A 22,025-nucleotide genomic window follows, 5' to 3' on the forward strand; every position below is an offset into this window, starting at 1 on the left:
AAACCAATGGATTCAGTCACAGAATGGCAACTCTCTGCATCTACACTGCTTTGGGATTAAACATCTCTATTCCACATTTGTCTTGAAGAGAGCTGGCTGGGTGAGTCCAAAGTGGAGCCTGAGAGTGAACTAAAAATTACGTGGACAATCAAAAGGTTCAATACTCGAATGAGTCTTCTGGTCCTCTTTTCTTAAGCAGTAAAGATAATGATTTGTTAAGCAGTAAAGATCTGTCGTTTGATCCCTAGGCAAAGATGCCAGAGGAAACTAGGATGAAAAAGTTCATTGCTGTGACGTGAAACGGTGTGTCTGGCACGGTGCACCCTCCCAAGTGGCCAAGGAAAAGGTGGATCCTTCTAAAAGTATGGTTGACACTCCCTATACAAAGTGAGACTCAAATCTAAGTTTCTCTGGGTGTGTACTGGTTTTAGGTTAAATGAAATTAGGCCATCTGCTGATTTTACTAGGATTTTTTTTTTTTAAACCTTTTTTTTTAAAAAAATAAAAGAACTACTCTGTTTTCTCTTTTATTGTGAACATGCATTTATCCAGTCTTCTTTTTTTTTTTTTTTAAATTTTAAACTGAAACTAATGACATACCTTTTCCTTATATAAAAGAAACATATGCATTTTATTACATTTTCTTATGGATGAGGCATTCTTTCTTTACAGTATACTAAAGGGGATAAAAAGAGAGCAGTGGATGCTCTTTAGAGTCTCAGCCATCTTTATCAATTCCTGTGTATTCATTTCCTTTCCTTCTTTTCTCCAGGGAACCTTGAAGGTGGCCAGGGTCATCATAGCAGACTGAAAACTGATTTGAAGCCTTAGAGGAGGTAATAATACTTTCTTATTCTTCCCTTGCTTAATCTTGACGAACTAACTGTAACTCCCACAGATTAGTAACATGCAATCTGGCTTGGTAGGACAAACCAGGTTTACAGTCTACCCTGAAATTTCATTAAGGGTCTTCCATTCCCATATGATTAGAAAGATTTTTTTTTTGTTCGGATCTAAGCTGTGGTAAAATCTGGGTCATTGGGCTAATGGACAATAAGAAACAATCTATAAATCCATTAAGTGATGATAATCATGTGCAATAGATTTTTAAGTCTGTAAGAATTTAGAGGATGTTGTTTTCCCTTTTTGTCTCCCGTTAAGGTAAAATATACTTTGCTCATTCCAGTTTATGAGGCATTTTAACTCCCTAAATAACCAGTGACGCTTTCACTTGCCCATGTTATGTATTTTCTTCTTAACTGACGGTGTAGATCCTTTAGCTACATGGTGAGTATATGCGGGCATAAGCGGTGAACCTTCCTGATTTTGAGTGTTGAATGAGTAACGAAAAAATAATGTTTCTCCTTCACTTCACAACAGTGACCAGAGGTTTTGCATTCAAGACATTTCAATCATAGCACTGTCATACTGTGCCCTTTATCTAGAACTAAATATCAGCTGAAGTTTACTTGAAAATGAGCCTAGGTTTTGCTCAAATAAGCTAACGAACCTTTGTGAACTTTCAAGACTGGGCTGAATATCAGCTTTGGAATGATACTTGAAGCCAGGTGAGTTTTACTGTAAATATTTCCAATGTGGTTCCAGAAACAATCTGATCTTGTTTAACTAGTTTAACTAAATGCTTGTGAAACATTGAGGCCTGGATGACAGACTTTTATATTAAAAAACCTGAAAAGTGAAAGCAGTGATAATATGCTACTGTGGAAACAGTGTGATAAATTTCTAAATGTGCAGACTTGAGATAGTGTTACATATAAATATTCTGTTTCTTCATCTATACATATTCATATATAGACACCAATTGCAAACAAATGCCCCAAAAATTTAAATGACTCTTCAAATTTAGTAGTATACTAAGAAAAATACTGAATGCGTTCTCTATATGTATGTAGATTTGTAAAATCTGAGACAAAATGAATGTAACTAGTTACGCCTCAAACAAGTATTGGTAATCTCAGTGGCTATAAACCCCTTTTTAAAGGGTTTGAACTTAAATGTAGTTCCTTGCAGAGAAGAAGGAGAATAAATAGAGGAATTCAGTGAGAGAACTAGAGATTCAAGAGACCAAATAGCACCTCACAATCAACAGCAGATTGCATAATTCTGGTAAATAGACAACAGTATAGAAATATGTGCCCGTCCATAAATCCCCCTTTGCCTTTTCCCCCTACCTCAAAACACAGTCCAAAACATCACTTGGTCTTATAAGCAGATGGAGCTAGCATAGAGATGCCTTTGCACAGAAATGCAATTGCTTCAAGATGGACCACAGTGGTTGATAAAAATAATAAATAAATAATCATCTGTACTGTGCTCTTGACTAGCCTAAGACATAGGGATTTATAGAGAGATCACCCACCATTTTTCTGAAAAGTATTTGAAATCTGTTCCAAATCATAAATACACATAACCATTTCCCTAATTTAAGATCTGTGATTATGTAGTCAAAAGACGAGATCGGTATAGGGACTGTGAGTGAATATATAACTCAGATAAATACATTCAAAGTGAGCCAAAACTGGTTTGACTAGATGAAGAAAAAGGCAGTTAGCAGAGTAAGACAAACATCCACCTGGAACTTTTATTAGGTGGTGATATTGTACTATTCTAAGGGTTAATGTTTTGTAAGCTTCTTTTAATTGGAAGAAAAGATTTTGTAAAAGTTTTCTTTTTATAGCATTAATCTGTAGATTAATTTTTCCTGTGTTTTAATAACATGTTGCCTAGCAGCAGGTGAGCAGTAATGAGGTGAACTGTGAACTGGCTGAAGGAAAGAAGCCAGAGAGTTGTGATCAGTGGGGCAGAGTCTAGTTGGAGGCCTGTGTCTACTTGGAGTCCTGTATCTAGTGGAGTTCCTCAAGGATTAGTACTGGGACCAGTACTATTCAATATATTCATCAATGATTTGGATGAGGGAATAGAGTGTACTATCAGCAAGTTTGCTGATGACACCAAACTGGGAGGAGTGGCTGACATGCCACCAGAAGGCTGTGCTGCCATCCAGCGAGACCTGGACAGGCTGGAGAGTTGGACGGGGAAAATATTAATTAAATATAACAAGAGCAAGTGTAGAGTATTGCATCTGGGTAGGAACAGCCCCAGGTTCCAGTATAAGCTGGGAAATGACTTATTAGAGAGCAGCATAGAGGAAAGGGACCTGGGGGTCCTGATGGACAGCAGGATGACCATGAGCCAGCACTGTGCCCTTGTGGCCAGGAAGGCCAATGGCATCCTGGAGTGTATTAGAAAGCGGGTGGTTAGTAGGTCAGGAAAGGTTCTCCTTCCCCTCTACTCTGCCCTGGTGAGACCACATCTGGAATATTGTGTCCAGTTCTGGACCCCTCAGTTCAAGAAGGACAGGGAACTGCTGGAGAGAGTCCAGCACAGGGCAGCGAAGATGATGAAGGGAGTGGAGCATCTCCCTTATGAGGAAAGGCTGAGGGAGCTGGGGCTCTTTAGCTTGGAGAAGAGGAGACTGAGGGGTGACTTCATTAATGTTTATAAATATATGAAGGGTGAGTGTCACAAGGATGGAGACAAGCTCTTCTTGATGACAACCAATGGTAGGACAAGGAGCAGTGGGTACAACCTGGAACACAAGAGGTTCCACTTAAATTTGCTGCAGTGAAGAAGGGAAGACAATCTGTCTACTATTATGTGCTGATACAATTAAACGCATGAGCTGGCTAGCATTTGCATGGCTCAGCTGCAAGCCAGGAAGATACCTATAGAGGCGGGGGGGGGGGGGGAAATCTATATGTGCATGCATTCATGTATGTGTATGTATAAAATATAACTGGCACATGCCAATTATTTTTCTCCTGGTTTTAAAATGGATTCCACTCTTTTATCACTGCCAAAATAAAATAAACCAAGTGTTTCTTTTAATACATCTTGCAATCTTTATCACCTCAATAAACATATGCTGAAAAACCAAAGAGAAACTATTGGTGTTCTTTAGCAGAGAGAGTGAAACAAAACCAGACATTCTGAAAATTTATGAGAGCATGTAAAAAGATCATTTCCTGAAAAAGTCCCTAGCTATAACTGGAAGATCAAAATGTCCTGATTGGGAGATGGTGTTAGTCACAATATATGATATACACGTTGCATTTTGGAACTATCGTCTACTTAACACTTACTGTGGCTGGTCTGGGAAAAAATAACACATATGTTGCTACCTTATTGAATGTAGCAATAATAATGAAAAGCATGGGGGAGGTGGAGGGGAAAATAAGCCATGCGACCTTCTCCTTACGTAAAGAATAAAACCAGCTCAGCCCCTGTCAGTACATACTGTCGTGCTCTACTGCCCTGATGCATCAGATGCTTTTGTTATCCAGTTACTAAACTTGGAAACAAGCTCTGGTACAGCTCCCAGGTTATTTGCCAGGCCTGTCAGAACTGTCTTGCAGATGCTCAAGATGCAGTTAGGTATTTCAATGTGCGTATGATTAACTCAGGAATAGTATCATCTCTTCAGCACACATGGAAATACTAAGAACGTAACAATCAGTAGAACAGGTTGAAAATTATATATCAAAGCTAGGTGGTTTTTTTTGTTTGTTTGTTTGGTTTTTTGTTTTGTTTTGTTTAGTTTTTTTGGTGTGGTGGTGTTGGATTTTTGTGGTTTGTTGTGGGGTTTTTTTGCTTGTTTGTTGGTTTGGTTTTTAATGTGAAACTGTGTATTTCATGTTTTACTTGGAAATTCAATTATTCGTGGAAACCCAAGGGTATCCCAATGAAAAGTCTATCTGGAAGCGTGACTATGATGACTAGTGAAAACTACACTGGATGTTTCATACACCCCTATACCTCTGTGGGCCAGGGCCCAACCGTCTCTTATGAGGCACCAGATGGTTGAACAAGACAAGGAATTGTAAGGCATCCAGAGAGAGGTTGCTTGGTCAAGGATCCTAATCCAGAGAGGATAATATGGTGATAAGGCATCTGTACCACAACTGTAGTAATGTTTTTTCAATTCAGAAATTTTTTTCAACAAATTTCATGCTTTTAATTTTTAATGAAATCAAAAGTTTGGCAGGCAAACATGGATGGAAACATCTTTTATACAAAAATCTTGGAAAAAAAAGATTCCTGACTAACAAAACAGAACTTAATTTGTGTAACAGTTTCAACTGGAAATACTCTTATTTCTGCTCTGGTGCATATGAATGTGATGGGTTCATACTGTGAAGAAGAGTGAAACTAGAGGGAATATAGGAGCTGCCACAATACATCAGATCCAAAGTCTGTCATCTACAGATGCTGGTATTTGGTGGTACTTCACAAAGAAATGTGTAATACTAAGTAGGCAAAAGGATCACGAGCTACATGAAGTGCGATACTGATAAAAGCCAAACATTTTTAACATTAATTTCAACTCCACATGTTTAATGCTTACATATAGTGCATAACTTTTTATTTTCAGTTTTTTTCTCCACAGCTTCCTGTGGCATTAATGTCTACAGTTACATCTTGATGGTGGAAATAGTTTTTCAGTTTGATTATCCCTAATTTTTTATTTCAGTTACTTTCTTGAATTAATCCTAATTTTGTTGTTGCTGTTTGATACCATCTGTCACTGTTTTGTATGACAGTTTCTGAGGGTTCCTGTCCACCTTGCATGCCATTTCCTAAATCTTTCTCTGTGTCAGTTTTCAGAGTGATAAAATCTTTCTTTCTCTATGAAGAAGAGAGCGAGGGTGAGAAGAGAGTGCAGCTCATCCAAATGCACTCTGTCCTCTTGGGACTTAAAGGACAATTTATAAGATTGCCAGCACTAAAGGAAGCTGTGACTGGCTGGCAAAGGCTGTGACAGTCTTCCTCAGCCAACGCTGTCAAAAACATCTTTATGTTATCTTGTTCTGCCTTCAGGCTGGGTTTGACTTCCCATTTTTACTTGGAAGACAGGAATGTACTAAATTGCAGGAGCCTTGAAAATTGTTTTATCAGAGGTGCATGCATACATACTGGGTTTTTTTGTATGTAATTTTGAAAAGACAGTAGAAGTGCTGATGTTTTATCCTTTTGTAATCTCAGCCTTACATTTAAGAAGGACCACATCACTAAGGAACAGAACACAGGTTAGAAAAGATTGTTTTAATGTAAAAAACATCTTGAGAAATGTTCTTAGTGATCTATTGCTCACTCATGGTTACTCAAAGTGCAATTCTAAATAGCAGATTATATCTTCTTTACTTGTGTTCAGTACTGTACATTTTCAATTTCATGCCTTGTTTCCATTAATTCAACTAAGAAGTTCATTAATCTGTTATTCCCATTATCAGCATACTTTGAAAGAGACCAGATTGCCACCAGAAATCCTGACACATATGTAAATTTTCTCTCAGTTAGGAAGAGAAAAAAACAAAAAAACCAAAAAACCCACCACTTTGGTGTCTCTAGGTCAACCACACACTCTAGAAAACAAGGTTTGTATAGCAGAGACGAATGAAAAATATTTTAATTAATCTATTTAAAAGATAGTGAATTTTTTTAATCAACAAAACTTTTGAATCATATCTATGACTGAATGACTTCCTTGAAATTTTAGCACGAAGGAAGACAATATATCCCTGTGCTAATTAAGGAATGGCTGCAGACTACTTCAGAGATGATTTGTCTTCATCACTGAAATGTCCACCTCTGCCTGCAGCATAGTACCTTCCATGGGAGGAGGCCAGAAAAAGCTGCTTAATACTGGATCTTCTGCTTCCATATTATTTCAGAGTTTCTTCATTGTAGAAGATACAGAATAAGGTTTGTGGGGTTCTAAGAAGATGTTACAGATATGCCCTTCTCTTGCCAACTACCCTGCAGAGCCTGTACTGCTCCCTCTCTGCCAGCCCCTGTGTGACGCTGGGTCAGGGTGACTGCAGGGATGGCACTGTCACTGAACACCTGCATATTTGCTCCTGAGCATAAGGTGTTCCCCAAGTCCTGGTGGTAGATTCCTGCTTACTGATACTGGGTTTGTTCCAGTTTGCTGTCACAGGTGCAGATGCAGTCAGCAAAGGTAGGTTTTGATGTGTTTTCTTGTGAGTAATTTTGTAAAACTCTGTTTAAATATAGCTATGGTTTAAATATAGCAGGGACTTTTTTAAGAAACATAACATAAGACCCAGTTCAGTGCAGGGTCTTGAAGTCTGTGTGTTGCAGATTGTTTTTCCATGCCACACAAAAATGCTGGTAGTTGACAAAAGAAGTCCCATTCTCCATAGAGCCTGACCCATAAACCTGCAAGATGACTTTCTGGTAGAGGAAGGGTGTTCTTGGCTCAGCAGGATGTCACTGAGAAATTGCAATAGCGTTGGTGTCTGATAGTTTTGGCATTGTTTGGTAGGGTGTTTATTTAGAATTACAGTCCAGGGGGGAAATAATAACTCTATATGTGTTCCGTTCCTGTGCACAATGATTATAGTAAATTACTCCAAAGCAAACTGTCCACACCTTTGCTCTATCCGCACAATGAAGAAGAAAGTTAAAGGCAAGTTATAGCTTTCTCTATGCTCTGTCCCTTAATCCTGAGGAGAGTTTGCCCACTTAAGATCTATTTTGTCTGTAGCTGTACATTTAAGGGCCTTGAGCTTAAATAAGGGGTTTGTAGGAATCTTTGTGTGCCAGAACACATAGAAGACATGTAATATTGAGGTACTGTAGGAAAAATGATGTTGTGAGGCTTTGAAAAATAGCCAGTATTTTCTGCAAATGTTTAATTCCTTTATGTTTTCAAATGTCAAAAGTAATTTTTAGAATATATGATAGTCAATATTTTTGTAATGATTTTCCAAATAATTATGCATTTCATTGTTTTAAAATTGAGGAGGTTTGTAAAACAAGTAATAAATTTATCGAACCTTATTTTTAAATCTGCTTACTTCTGTCTTTGTTCAGAGCGTAGCACACTAACAATTAACATTTGGCACTTGAACAACGCATATGCGGTGTGATTATAGTTTTGATACCCTTATCCTATATATAGATAGTTATAAAGACAGATACACAGTGTTAATATTCAAAATGTTTTCCAGGTAATATGCACTTCCAAGTCAGTAATTTCAAAAGAAAATTATGCCATCATCATACTAGAGGGGAATAAAAAACTGTCATTCACTATCAACAAAGAACGTATTCAATCCAGATGCTTTTACTAGAGGAAGATATTATTTTAAATGAAAGTGTTCAAAATGGGGTTGCTTCTCTTTGGGGAGAACTTCTCATTTTCCATTAAGTGATTGGAAACTAAGGACTATTATTACTAGTGCTTTTATATTATTCCTCTGCTATGACTGGGAGTCAGGAACCTCATCTGCAGTGATGTGAGTGTTGAAATTGCAAGTGGTGTTTATGGTCAGAGCTTCCTTCATTAGAGCCATCCAACCTGAAGGGGCAGCCAGTCTGGTTGGCTGACACACTGGAAACCAAGCATCATCAAAACTATTAAAATTCCTCTTCATTCAGCCAAGTGGATGTATGTTCCCACTTCCTATACACCCCAAATTTCTCTCTCTCTTTCTGGGACGTCAGAAATCAGTCTATCAGCAGTGCAGCTCAGCCACATCTGCACCTAAAAACTCTTCAAGTTAATAATGCAACACACCTCAGCTGAGGTTTTCTTCCTAGTACAGCATTTTCTAGCACAGTGTTTCTCTTTAGCAGCTCATTCGACACTGGACGCCTGACCTCTGCTACCATAATAGCTGTTAATGGAAACTTCACCTCATGCAACGATAAGATGGATTTTTGGCAGCTGTGAGAGATTATGAAGAGTAAGAACAATCTTAGCTGGAATCAGAAGAAAAGAAAGCATCTGTACCTTGAGAAACACTCAGCTGGTTTTCATTACACACCAAGCCTGTATTTATTACAAAGACTAGCCAAGAGACAGAAATTGATAGGTCTCGGCACTCTCTGGAGCAAGGAGGCTAGTGTCGGCTTGTTAAATTCTTCCTTTCTTCTCGGTTGTAGGAGTACAAGCAACCGGAGCTGTTCAAAACTATGAGGGGTCTGTCTCAAGGACCATCTTCTGAGAGGATTCTTTGTCATGTTTTTCTTTCAGTGTTGCTCCCTTGTCTCTGGCTATCTTTCCCTTCTAAAATGGAAAACAAAGGACCTGAGGCAAACCACAGTGAAAAAAGTTACTTGTTTCTTTTTACAGCAGTTTTACTACAACAGACGTAAAATAAATTAATCATTTCTTTAAGGTCTTTATCTCTAGAAACCTTTTTCCTAAGCATGTGTAACTAGTGAGAAACATCTCTCAGGCCACAGAGAAGAGTAATTAAAATCCAGAGTTTTAAAACTCAGTCACCAAATGTGAAAACCAGAAAACCTCTGTAGAAAAGAGCCTTCAGTAAAGAAAACAAGGAAAAAAGTTTGTCAATGAGAAGGAGAAAAAAAGTTATTTAATTTTCTGTCTTCTATCCAGGCCTGGAAAACACCAGAGATCGATCTGAGCTGTCACTAAAGATTAGGAAACAACAGCTACCAACCGCAAAAAGTGTGGTTGTGTCACTAAAGGCACTGTGAAGGAAGCCAAGTGAATCAAGTAAACAGAATACTGTGGCAGAAAACTTTGCTTCAGTTGTAACTGAGTAAACATAGGAATATACTGCTGTAAACAAACGTGGGGTTTGGCCATAGGTCTTTTACATACGAAGAGAAAAATAAATTACACGAGGCAGATGGGAAGGCTCTTCAATATACTTTTTTATTTTTTTTTTAAATTAACTTGTAAATTAAAAGGGTGGGAGACAGGAATTGTCTTTTAAACCCTTCCAGAAAGGATAGGAATTGAGAGAATATTTTATAGGTTTCCACTATATTTCTTTGGTCCATTGCAGCTGCTCCTGGAGAGGCTTGTTCCTTTGAGATGGTGGGACACATTGTAGGAGCCCTTTCAACACTCCTCTGCACTAACGTCTAAAGAAAACGTAGCATGTAATGCCCCTGCCACCAGTACAACCCTATGTTTTTTTGACTGTTGAGGTTTTTGAAATGTGTGCTCTAGTATGGCGGAATTTAAATTGTTTAGAAATCAATATTGCTCTCATTGCTGGAGGTGCCAAAATTCAATTTGTTGAAAACCAGCATGCTCTCTGAGTGCCAGATGATGATAAGTTAGATATGGAACCTCATCCACAGGAAACAATGCAGTGTATATAAGCAGGATGCAAAGTGGTGGCAGGCTGGGAAAGAATTTTCTCCTCTATAGCTGTAGTTGAGCTCCTCTCGCCTCTCTGGACATATTTATATATGGGGAGTATTAACTCCTTATTTGAATTAATTCCACCTGTCATCTACCTGCCCCGTGCTATGACCCATTACCAAAGTGGAGAGATTCAGCCTTGTGCTTGTATACAAAATATTAAACCTGAAAACTTTATTTGATGAATGGGTCCATGCTAAAAACATTGGAAATCACCAAACCTGATTTAATAGACTGTTTTAGTCGTGGTCCACAAAGGTTCTTGCATAACATGAGCATTGAGCGCTGTAAAAAGTTACTCCAAATAGGCAGCTTTCAAATCAGTGTGATGCTTTGCCTGTACAATTTCTTTGACATTTTCACAAGAACTGGTTACTATAAATGATGAACAATTTAGACACAGATCTGCAACGATACCCATTTCCTATTAAGATGTCTTACTCCCTCTGATCCATCTTTGAGGAGCTGGACCCTTGGCTCCTGAGGTTGTCTGGCGATGGCCTCATCAGACTTTGCAGGCAGAGATATATGGAGGAAGTTACATCTACTGAAACTGGAACTACTTCAGAGAAGTAGCTGTGCAAGGGATGACTGCTGGCACTGTGTTTAAAATTGCTAAAAAGAAGGAAATTCTTCACAGACTTCAAAGATACGTGGTTTTTTTAAATGGGACTCCATTTTGCTCTTTTGCACCCTTCTAAATTGTGGTTGGAATTTGAAGGGAGTACTTTTGTTTTCCGGTCTGTGAAAGCAGCCAATGTATTTTTAGAATACAAGATAAAAAGCTTTACTGTTTTTTATTTTGTTTTGTTTTTTTTTTTTAAAGATGTATGTCCTGCTGGATCAGCTGTGAAGTAAAGCTGTTGCACTGCAGTTGGACCGAAATAGTTTATGGAATAGTCATTATTCTGTTGGTAAAAGGAACCTTTCATTTTATGTCAAAGTATATCTCCATTTAGTTCTATGAATTCTACTGGAAAACTTTGTTGAACAGTTATTTGTATATCACTGTTATCACAATGTAAAAAATGATGTAGTTTAAGTTGTAGTGTTAAAGAAAATCAGCACAGAGTACATTTTGTTTAAGGTATTTATCAAAACTCACTCAAAGGCAAGAGACAGGCCACCTTGTAGTAGTTGTATTCTCTTTGCTTAGAAAACATTGTAAGAAGGAATGAACCACCATTGGAGGTTCTTCCTCCCATCCTGCCTTCTCCTCAACCTTCCCTGAAAAAGTCTAGACCTGGAAGCAGTCAGAGAGATAAACCTATCCTTAAACATAGAGGTAGTGGGTCTCATTTCTATGTTTTCACATGTGTACAAGAATGACTGATGCGAAAGAAAAAAAAACTAATGTATTTGCATGATGAGTTCTTTATCTCTTTTTATGCACCTTCTGTATATGGTCAGGAATCCCTGATGGCCTATGGGTCTAATTTTTGGTCTGATTTGAATTGTCAGGGTGTGAGATCAGACATAACAGAAGCCACCGAGTGGTCCATTATTTGTTATTTTTGGCTGCTGGTGATGAAAATTTCTCTGAGCAGATCTGTGTCATAATATGGCAATCAGTATGTCAATGTCTTGAACAGAATCTAGGAACAAGACCAAACACTTCTGCACCACAATTATTTCACCATATATTGGTTTTTAGTTTTTCTTTCTTTCAAATGCAGCTGCAAATTTTTGTCCCAGCTAAGATCTGGTAAAACCTGTACACATTAAATTAAAAAAAGCCAACAGGATACTTTCCAAGGAACAGAAGCAGTTGGATTATACAAATGAGACATTCCACTAAGTGAAAGCAGGAGATGTTTAAAATCAGACTTTCCATTTAGCAAGAGCAGTGTAATTGTAGACATGATAAAAAAAAAATCCATTAAGTAGCTTTGGAAATGGCTGTAAACAGCTTTTGAAAAGAGCAGGGGGGGGTCCATTTGGCAGGGCCAATCCTATCAATGAGAGAATTTCTACAATACTGTATACATGTTCCTGCTCCTGTCTTCCCCTTTCCTGTTTTACTACAGTTCATACTTGGGTAATAGAATCTGCAAGGAGAGTGTCATTTTTCTTGAGCCTTAAACTTTTATTTCACTACAGCTGAATCTTATCAACGAAAGGAAGGAATGCCAGGAAAGGTGGGAAGTCATGAAAGTCAGGTTAAGGGAGCTCTCAATAATTCCTTCTGCCTGTTATGAACATTAGAATATTTGGGTCTGTCACTGATACAGCCAGTGTAGTAGCTCTTGACGTAACAGCCTTGTGCATTGTTCCAAAAAGGTTATGTCTAACCCTTGGCACTCAGGCTGCTTTCCTTTTGTTCATTAGTGACAAGCCCAGCAGAGACTAAGGCTGTAGGTGCACATCCCGGACTTGAGTAAGGATAAGACCAGCCCCAACCCTTCCTGGCACCCTTTACAATGGTCCAGACCCCCAGGGAGAAAACATGGGTGAGAAGTGGGCTGTGGTGGGTTTACACAAGGTCCCTGACCCAAGTAATCATTGGTCCAAGATGGTGGGGCACATGGTGCATTTACTCCCAGGGCTGTATCTCACCACAGGAACTGAGGAAATTAGATGGTGGATGTAGTGCTTTATATGATAGAAGGACGCACTCTGAGTGTCCCACTAACTCTGCTGGCTGACGTGCTATCTTCTTGCTATTCTTTTATTTATCCATGGTCCACGTTATCATTTCTATTTCTGTTCTGCAGGTACAGTTCTTGCACTGCTATGGACATCCTTCTACCTCTCTGCTTCAGCAAGTCACCTAGTGTACCAACCTAATGTTGCCATGAGCTATTTCCGACAAAGTGCAGTGGAACCAAGGTGAGAATCACAGCATGTATATTTACTGATGCTGTATGCTAGCATAAAGGTATGGTCAAGAAAAACTGAAGATCTCACTAGGCTGTCTTACAGGGTGTTTCAAAAAGATGGACCCAATTTGAAGTTCACTGTGACATGAAATTGGGTCCATCTTTTTGAAATATCCTGTATATGCAAGGATGCGTTGTCTGTAAGAAACTACTGTGTTGCAGTAGTGAAGAAGCAGTGACAGCAGTTGTGACATTATTTGTGAAAATCTGCCTGTGCCCTGTGTTATTACTGGCTATAAGAACTGAGGTATCTGTAAAAATGTGTCTAGATCATTCTCCTCATTTATCTCATCTATAGTAAATATTTGTAGCTGCAGTTTAAAGTTTACATTCTTTGAATATACAGCATGCTGCTTATTGTAAATATTAGATGCTAAGAGAAGAGCTTTGTAAAATACAAATCTGCATATTTGAAGCCTTCTAAACTAGAAACAAGCATACTTCACCTTATGTACGATTTCCAAGATTTCTTACACATCGAATGAATTCTTTGTACTCAGGTTGTTAATCCATGCATTTGATGTAACATAAGCCCATTATTTAATGCTAAATAACATAAATCACTATTCACTTAATAAAAGAGTTACATTCTAAACCAGCTGTTCAGCAGTAAAATGAGCTTTAGTTGAATTTATAAAGTGGTAAGCTTTTTTCTAATAGTTGTGATGGGGCAAAGGGGAAGCAACTGTTTGAAGAACTGGTTATCAACCAGCACTGACTTCGATAAGCTAGTTATCATAAGGATAAAATGCCTACAACTTTTTCACTAAGAATGCCCCTCTGTTTAAACAGCAGAAGAAAGTATATATAGAATGGAAATAAAACCTAGATTACATTACTGGTTTAGTAATCTTCCCAAATAAAAATCCAGAATTGGAAGAATAGTTAAGAAAGATCACAGTAACAAATGCAAGAAAGAAACAGGGCATTCATTAATGATGCAGAGTCCACTGTTCACAGATAATAAATATCTAATTTAAGAAACAGAAACCCATACAGATTTCTGATAACTAATACCATTTGTAATATTCTCCAAACTGTCCATCTGGCAAGGCTGTCTAAAAGCAAAGTAATAATTGAACTGTATCTCAAGTATGTGCTAATTAAAAGCATGATATTTGTTTATAAGGTTTGAAATGCTCTCAGAGTTCAAGTGATAGAGAGTGTCAGAAAATGAGAGGAGCCATGAAGAAGATGCGTCTTCAGTTTGTGTAAGCAGACGTTTCTGCCCAACGCTTCAGTAGATCTGCATTCATTCATACTAGCTGAAAATCTGATCCCTGCTGCTTTCAAAGTAGAAAACAGGGTTGATGATTGTGAAGTGGTTTAATAAATTGATGAAAAGAGATGTATTGCTAATAAGTCTCACTCATAACGCAGGGTTAGAGCAGCGCTCTCGTGACAGTGCTGCACATCAAGGCTGACTCCCCCAGCCTCTGTGGAACTGAGTTACCTCAGGGTAAAGGAAAAAAGAGATACTGATACATTATGAATTTGAATTTTATTAAGTTATGTAAACAACACTAGCCCACTTGGGCCATGGTATACAAATTACTTTTGGTTTCTATTTCCTTTCTTCTTAAATAGAATAAGAAAATATTTCTCCAAGTTGAGTAACTAATTGCTTTGTGAAAAACAGAGATCCTTACAGTTGCCTCTGTCAGATCATTTCTGTCAGGAGGATTTCTGAGGATTAAAACTTTTAAGCAGCTTTCAAAAATAAATACAAATAGTGATTTAGATCAGTAGCAACCAGGAAGAAGGTTGAAGAAGTATCTTTGAACATTTGTTAATTATTAGAATACACACAAGATGAAAAAAAATGTCTTCAATTAAAAAAAAAAATCAACAAACTCAATATACTGAATGGTCTGTTTGCAATAACTGTAATATCTTCATTTTTATAAAAAATTAGTTTTGTTAATGGTAAAGGTGAAAATGCATTACAATACAATGGATGTTAAATAGTGGAAGAGATATTCTAAGTTTTTATATACACATTTACTTTCACAGAAGGACTTGTACAGTATTATTTCTAGTAATAAGTCTCTACTCCATTTTTTGTAGCTCAGTGAACTGCTGAAAGGAACACTACAGAGTGTGTGCTGCATGTGTGTGACTCTGAATACAGCCATTTATTTTAACAGAGTAGCATGAATTTAACTGAAAAATAAAGCTGTGTTTTGTCTACTTATGGGAAATAACAGTGCAATTACCTGATCCCCGCAGCTGGCGGACAATCCCCATGCAAATTTGAAGAACTCTTATAGTGCTTAATAAAGATTTTGTGCCCTGATCAATTATCTTCAAGAAATAGCCATGCTGTAACTGCCAGCTTAAAAGGGAGTTAATTAGGAAGATCTTTGTGGGACAGCAAGCCTTCTTGGTAGGCAAAGTTAAGTCAATAGCATATTTTCTTTGAAGAACACCATTACAAATTTCTTCTCCCCTTATACTGCATTGAACATGAGGGGAAAAAAATGGAGGTACACATATGAAAGAAAATAAATTACAAATAACCACATTTCTAGCCTAAAAACATATCAATTCCATGATGTGAGGAGCAGGCAGAGTCCCATCTAATCCATTGAAGTCTACACATAGTAGTTAGAGAGATCAAAAAGGGAGTGGTGCATTTCCAGTAGATTTTAATTTCATTATAGTTTTTTGACTGCTGGAGTTTTTCACGTGCAATTCTTCACAGAATGTAGTGGTTTACAAGGAAGTTTGATTTGTCTCAGTATTAAAAGCCACTGTTTAAAACCTTCAGTAATCTGTCTTTGACCGTTTCATAGCTTTGGATGATTAACTGTGACATACGTGATGAAATTAAACAAAATAGAAAAATAGTGCCAAAATGCATCCTGTATTCAGCTTAAACAAGCTACATTGAAAAAATAAATAGGATTTAGTATTAAAAGGGTGATGTGGGTTTAATTTGCAGATTTCATGAGGAGTAAGTATTTGTGCAAGTCTTTTTGCTTTTATAGTGAAGTATCGAATTGGCAGTATTCCAGTCCACTTTCCATAATACATGAAGTTGATTGTGCTGCTTAAGCACTTACTCTAATTTGTGGAAAAGAGGAGCAATAAAAACTCCACCTAAAAATCAGAATGAGGGTAGGGGAAAGGCACTCAAAATGTAATTGAAACAACAAGCTATTTTTTGCTTTTTCATTTTGGATGATGAAAAGATGTCCATTTTCCTGTAAGGCCACCAGGAAATGTTGAGTTACTTTAATTTACTCCTAAGAAGTAAAAGCAAAATTGGGGATGGAGGTGGGGTATTTACTTAGAGTAAAACAAATATAACACTGATCTTTAAAAGTAAATAAAGAATCAGCTAAAGAGTCTGGATAGCTACTGCTTGTTAAATTCCTACCTCGGTTAAAATAATACAACAACATCAAACAGAAAAAAGTTTAATCACTAAATCAGAATCCTGAAAAGCATGTGCCTCACAGAAATTATCAGAAAGCCACATGTAAGTAGTTATCCCAGTGAATGTGTATGACAGGTAGTCCTCATAAGCAGCTAGGTAAATGCACTAGTAGTAGAGTAAATAAGAAGCTTTTTGCTTATGATGTGAAATGCAGATTCTGACACATTCTGGGGAACTCTTATGTGAGTTTTCTTTTAAAGACAATTTTGTGTTTTGAAAAGTAACTTTGATCTTACTGGATGGCAGAAAGTACCTTATTTATCTCTTTCCCAGATGAATGACAAGAGTTAGTGGCTGAAGAGAAAGCAAAGATGGCTGGGGATTCATAAGCCCACTTCACCTATTCAGCAGGCAAAGCAACAGGCTGGGAGCCGCCAGCATGTTAATTAAAAGCTAACTCTGACAAAGGACCTGGGAGCTCTGGCAAGAGGTGTTTGGTGTGCATAGGGTCATTGCAGGGGGAGCTCTCGGTGCAGCGATCGACAAGAGCACAATCCCAAGAGAGCATGCTCTAGAGAAACTGTGCCCAGGTGTGAGAGCTTTACCATTCCATCGAGCTGGTGAGATGCTGTGTAATTAGATGTTCATCCCTGCACTTTCTTCTTTGGTGCCTGGACTATGTAAAGGTATTTCAGTTCACTCATAAAGACCTTGAATCTTTCTCTTAAGGTTCAGACACGGAGAAACGTATCAAAAGTTAGAACTGTCAAATATGTTTTTATCTATGTATTTCATTTTTAAAGAGCAAACTCCTTGTTGGTCCTCATTTTATATTTGAGCACAGAAGGTATGCATCTGTGTGCAAGCACATTCAACAGGAAGCATTGCGCTGTGGCCTAGTGCTTGTGGCATCCATTTTGGGATGAGAAGGTTACATCCTAGTTTCTGTTCCAAAGCCCGTTTCTGAGTTTAGCATCCAGCTGTTTTTAGGCAGGATACAAAAATAAGCTTTGAGTTGATGCCAGGTCTCTCCATCCCAGCTAACTGTGCCTGTGTGCTTTCCTTTGCTCAATGCTTTGCCACAACAAAGAGACCCAGGGATACCCCTTTGCGTCCTTCACCCTCACGCTCTTGCTCCCTCCTTTCCATCCCAAGCCTCCAACTGCTCTGGAATTGCGAGCTGGGAAACCCACCTTACAATACCATGGCATAACATTTACAGTGCAGCAACATCAGCAAGAAATTTTATTTGTGGATGGTTGTATCCTTTCATTGTACTGTGAAAAATGTCTTTCAGGTATTTATTGGATTTCCAGTGGATAAAGGTCAACCCACAGAGATTGTGCAGATATCAAGCTTCTACAGTGCTTTCTGGTCAGGCATGGTTTTGACTGGTGAGTTTGGACCTCTTTCAGTGCTACACGGCAGCCACGTGTGTATGGTTTGGTTTTGTTTTTTTAATCTCAGCATTTGTATGCAGGTGGCCCAATTCTGCAGTACCAACCTAATTATTTTACTGAGCATAACTGTAAATAATTCAGTCCCTCTTCATGTAAAAGGAGGGAAGGAGCAAGAAACTGTTATCTCTTACTGTAGGCTATAATTAAAGACAATTAAACTGCAGAGGAACAATCTCTTCTGAAGATCACAGAATCACAGAATGTTAGGGATTGGAAGGGACCTCGAAGATCATCCAGTCCAATCCCCCTGCCAGAGCAGGAACACCCAGATGAGGTTACACAGGTGTCCAGGCAGTGTCTTAAGTGTAGGAGATTCCACAACCCCCCTGGGCAGCCTGTTCCGGTGTTCTGTCACCCTCATTGAGAAGAAGTTTCTTCTCATACTTAAGTAGAATCTCTTGTGTTCCAGTTTGTACCCGTTACCCCTTGTCCTAACATTGGTTGTCACTGAGAAGAGCCTGGCTCCATCCCTGTGACACTCACCCTTCATATATCTGTAAACATTAATGAGGTCACTCCTCAGTCTCCTCCAAGCTAAAGAGAGCCAACTCCCTCAGCCTTTCCTCATAAGGGAGATGCTCCACTCCCTTAATCATCTTGGTGCCTTGCGCTGGACTCTCTCCAGCAGTTCCCTGTCCTTGAACTGAGGGGCCCAGAACTGGACACAATAAGATGCTCTATTCTAGAAGGTTGTGTAGGTATTAGCTCACTTGCAATTTGGATGCAAGGATTAAAATATTATTTAAAATATCTGGAAATAACACAAATATATGTGTACCCAAAATTCCTAAAAATTTTACAAATTAAAAAAAAAAAAGTTTCCATGTTTCCTGTTTTTGTCGCCTTCTCTCCACCTCCTCTCCTTTGCTGAAAGGTAAGATAGATGGAAATCAATGCATTCCAGCTAAGCCTAGAATATTACCTTCTAAACAGATAAAATAACTTAAGCATCAAGAAATGACCATATGATTTTCAAATATGGTAAATAGCTCTTTTTGATCTGTGGAAAAAAATATGTCCTGAAAGTTTTTACATAACTCTTCTGTTTAATACAATGAAGAAGTCTTTCCCCAGAGCAAATAACTCAAAGTGACAGATCCATCTACCGCTGAAAAGATTTTGTTAAGAGAAACTACATCCTAAAGTAAGAGACAAGCATTTGCATCCTAAGGAAGCCTTTGAGCTGTAAGGATTTCAAATGGGCAGGTCTTTTTTTTCCAAAGCAGCTTGAAAACCTTGTGTGCACTGCTCTATCCAACAATATTTTGCCTCTAACTGCCAAAAGCTTAAAGAGAAAAATGTCATTTGCATGGTAACCATTGCCATCAAGGAGAAGTCTTATGGACTACCAACCAATTGCAAGAAAGGGTTTTGAATGCCTTGTTATATGAGCCCAAGGTCAGGTCTGTAGTGATGTGTCAATAATCTGGTAATCAATAAAGCGAATAAGTTATTGACAATAAATTGAAGAGTGGGAACCAACCTGACGGACAACATTAATGTCAAAGGCTAATGAAATTTCTTTCACCATGGAATCTTAAGCTCATCTTGATAACTATAACATTTACATATCCCTTTCTAAGTTTAGCTTGCTGAGTTAGTTGCCAAAGTCAGCCTTAAATTTCAGTATCTATTCCTATCTCCTGCTTTTATAAAGTATAATATAGCCTGCAGAAAAATAGTTTGTGGTATACATACATACCCTTTTCTAATGCCATTAGTCTCATCTCATGAGATGTGAACTTCAATCATATGAGGAGTCATATCCTTCACCTGTAATATAACTTCATGAACAGGCTTTGGTGCTGCATCAAACAATGATGAGCTAAATTAAAATAAAGAACAAAGCACACACCACAATGTTTGGTTTGGGTTTGTTGTTTTGTTTGTTTGTTTGTTTACTTGTTTTTTCTGATTGGAATGCTGGTATGAGTCATAAAGATTTAAAAAAAAAAAAAGTCAAAACAGAAAATATACCTTTGTATTGGGTAAAAACTAAGAGCTGAGGGAAGTAGAGTTTATTTTACCATGCTATTGAGCTCTCTGTCTTCATCCCTTTGGTGATCTGTTCGGTAGTTTCAAGAACATCTTAAAGTGGTAAAAAATTCTCAGAAAAAAGTTGTTTGTACAAGTATTTAAATACTGGTGGATAGGCAAAAGAGAGAGCTTTGAGTTAGTGTCCAATACCTTTTCTTCTCCCTCCTTCCCAAAGTTTCAGCTCTGTAGCTGTCATGTCTGGCTTGGCTCATGGGTTGATCAGTCTAAATGCTGTATTAGCCAATTGACCAGTGTAAATTAACTCTGGTTGAGTTTTAATTAATTTTAACCCTAGAAAATGGGGGAAAACCTAAAAGTACTGTGGAAAAAAATGAACTGAGAGGGAACATGGGGTCAAGAGCTGAAGACTATTACTCACAAAAACACAGTAAATCTGGGTTCATTTTAGAATTACTTTTTTATTATGGAAATGTGAACTTTTGACATTTTATATGAAATTCCAATATTTATAGATATTTACTTATAGGAATAAACTTGGCCACACATACTTATGTATTTAACATAGTTAGAAATGACTCTGCAGCACAGGTCATTATGTACATGATAATAACAAGGAGATTTTTTTAATTTCAGAGTTTCCTTTCATATGCTGACCTGATCCCAGCAAAAGTGAACTGTCAAGCCATAAAAATCAGGGTTAGTGTGATATTTTTTTTTCCCCTACATGTCACACTTTGCTCTATGAGGACAACCTTTTTCCCCTTCCATGGCCTGCTTTCCCAGTTGATGTTTGGAGTTTCCTCCATCCTCTCTGTGGCTCTTCTCCCTCTTTGTGTGCTCCTGGCTGCCTCCCACCTCCAGCAGCCACCACAGCTCCCTGTGTTCTATTCATTTATCTACCTGTAAGTATCAGGAGTGACGGGCCAAGGGGAGAGCGTGTGGGAGAGTGGGGTGGGCAAGAGGGTCCTGTGGAGAGGGCTGAGTTGGGTGGAATTTGCCAGAGCACTTGCCTACTGTCCAGAGTCAGATGCTTTATGCATTAACTTGTACATTATCTGCAAGTTATCTGCATACTGTTCTTTCAAGGAATGCTGCTTTATCTGATGGTGAATGATATATGGAAAACAGGGGAACTCATCTCTTATCTGTTACAATCAGTCCAAATACTTACTGCAGATCAGATCAGAAGATTATCATAGTTTAGGTCCTTCCAGTGTTAAAATCTATTATGTGTTTGATTCGGTGCCTTTTTAGCTGGAATATCATAACTTATAACATTTAAAAACTCTCTTATGTTTTGCCATTGGCTGCCTGTGACCTTTAGCATATGTCAAGCATATGGTGAATTCTTGAATGCTTAAATTGTAGCAGCAAGGTGTTATATTCCTACTATTTAGTTGTTTTTAAGTCCTAGCTTTGGCACAAGACCACTGTAGACAGATCATTTTCTATTCATTTAAGTTATTAAGAAGAATAAATCTTCCCTTGTTGATTTGTTGATGTATTCACTCTGTTTCTGCAGCAGCAGCAGTAGATCTGGTAACAATAAGATAGTTGAAAGCAGGAAACATTACATTCTATTCAAAGATGGACAAATCCTTTACATTTCTGAGTAATATGATATAACAAGGCTTGTAAAGTACTTACTTTGCACATACAATCATTGCAAGGTAAAAATTTCATTTTGTATTATTTTTTCTTTCACACAGTGTGCTGTACTAGACCATTATTTCCAAATGTTTCCACTAACGCTGGGTGACATGCTTTGGGTGACTATTCTGAGGTATATCAAACTTGATTGTGAGACTGTGCGTTAGCACTTTATTTGGAACTGTAAATTTTTAACTCTGAGAGCAGGCTCTGCGAGAGCCAAGGCAGGCACTCAGCAGCAAGATGCTGAAAGTTAGGAGACATAGGAAAAAAATAAAAAGAAAAATGAAATAAACAATATGACTTAGTTTCAAGGAGATCAAACAAACAGTGACCTTTTCTTTTAGTGTCTAACTTATCCATTGATTCACCTATCCTAACTGTTTCCTTGTTATGTTCTGTCGCTGCAAAGATGTTCATGACCT

General features: G+C 38.0%; 1 long non-coding RNA gene across 1 annotated transcript; it reads left to right on the plus strand.

The window, feature by feature from the left end:
• Positions 1-772: 772 nt before the first annotated feature.
• On the plus strand, positions 773-20,647 carry LOC139827939 (uncharacterized). Its single transcript, XR_011739079.1, has 4 exons — positions 773-836; positions 12,946-13,060; positions 17,790-17,886; positions 20,584-20,647. It is a non-coding gene; the product is annotated as an uncharacterized lncRNA (long non-coding RNA).
• The last annotated feature ends 1,378 nt before the right edge of the window (positions 20,648-22,025 follow it).

Source organism: Patagioenas fasciata, chromosome 4 (genome assembly GCF_037038585.1).
Source record: "Patagioenas fasciata isolate bPatFas1 chromosome 4, bPatFas1.hap1, whole genome shotgun sequence".
In the NCBI taxonomy this organism is placed as follows: Eukaryota; Metazoa; Chordata; class Aves; order Columbiformes; family Columbidae; genus Patagioenas; species Patagioenas fasciata.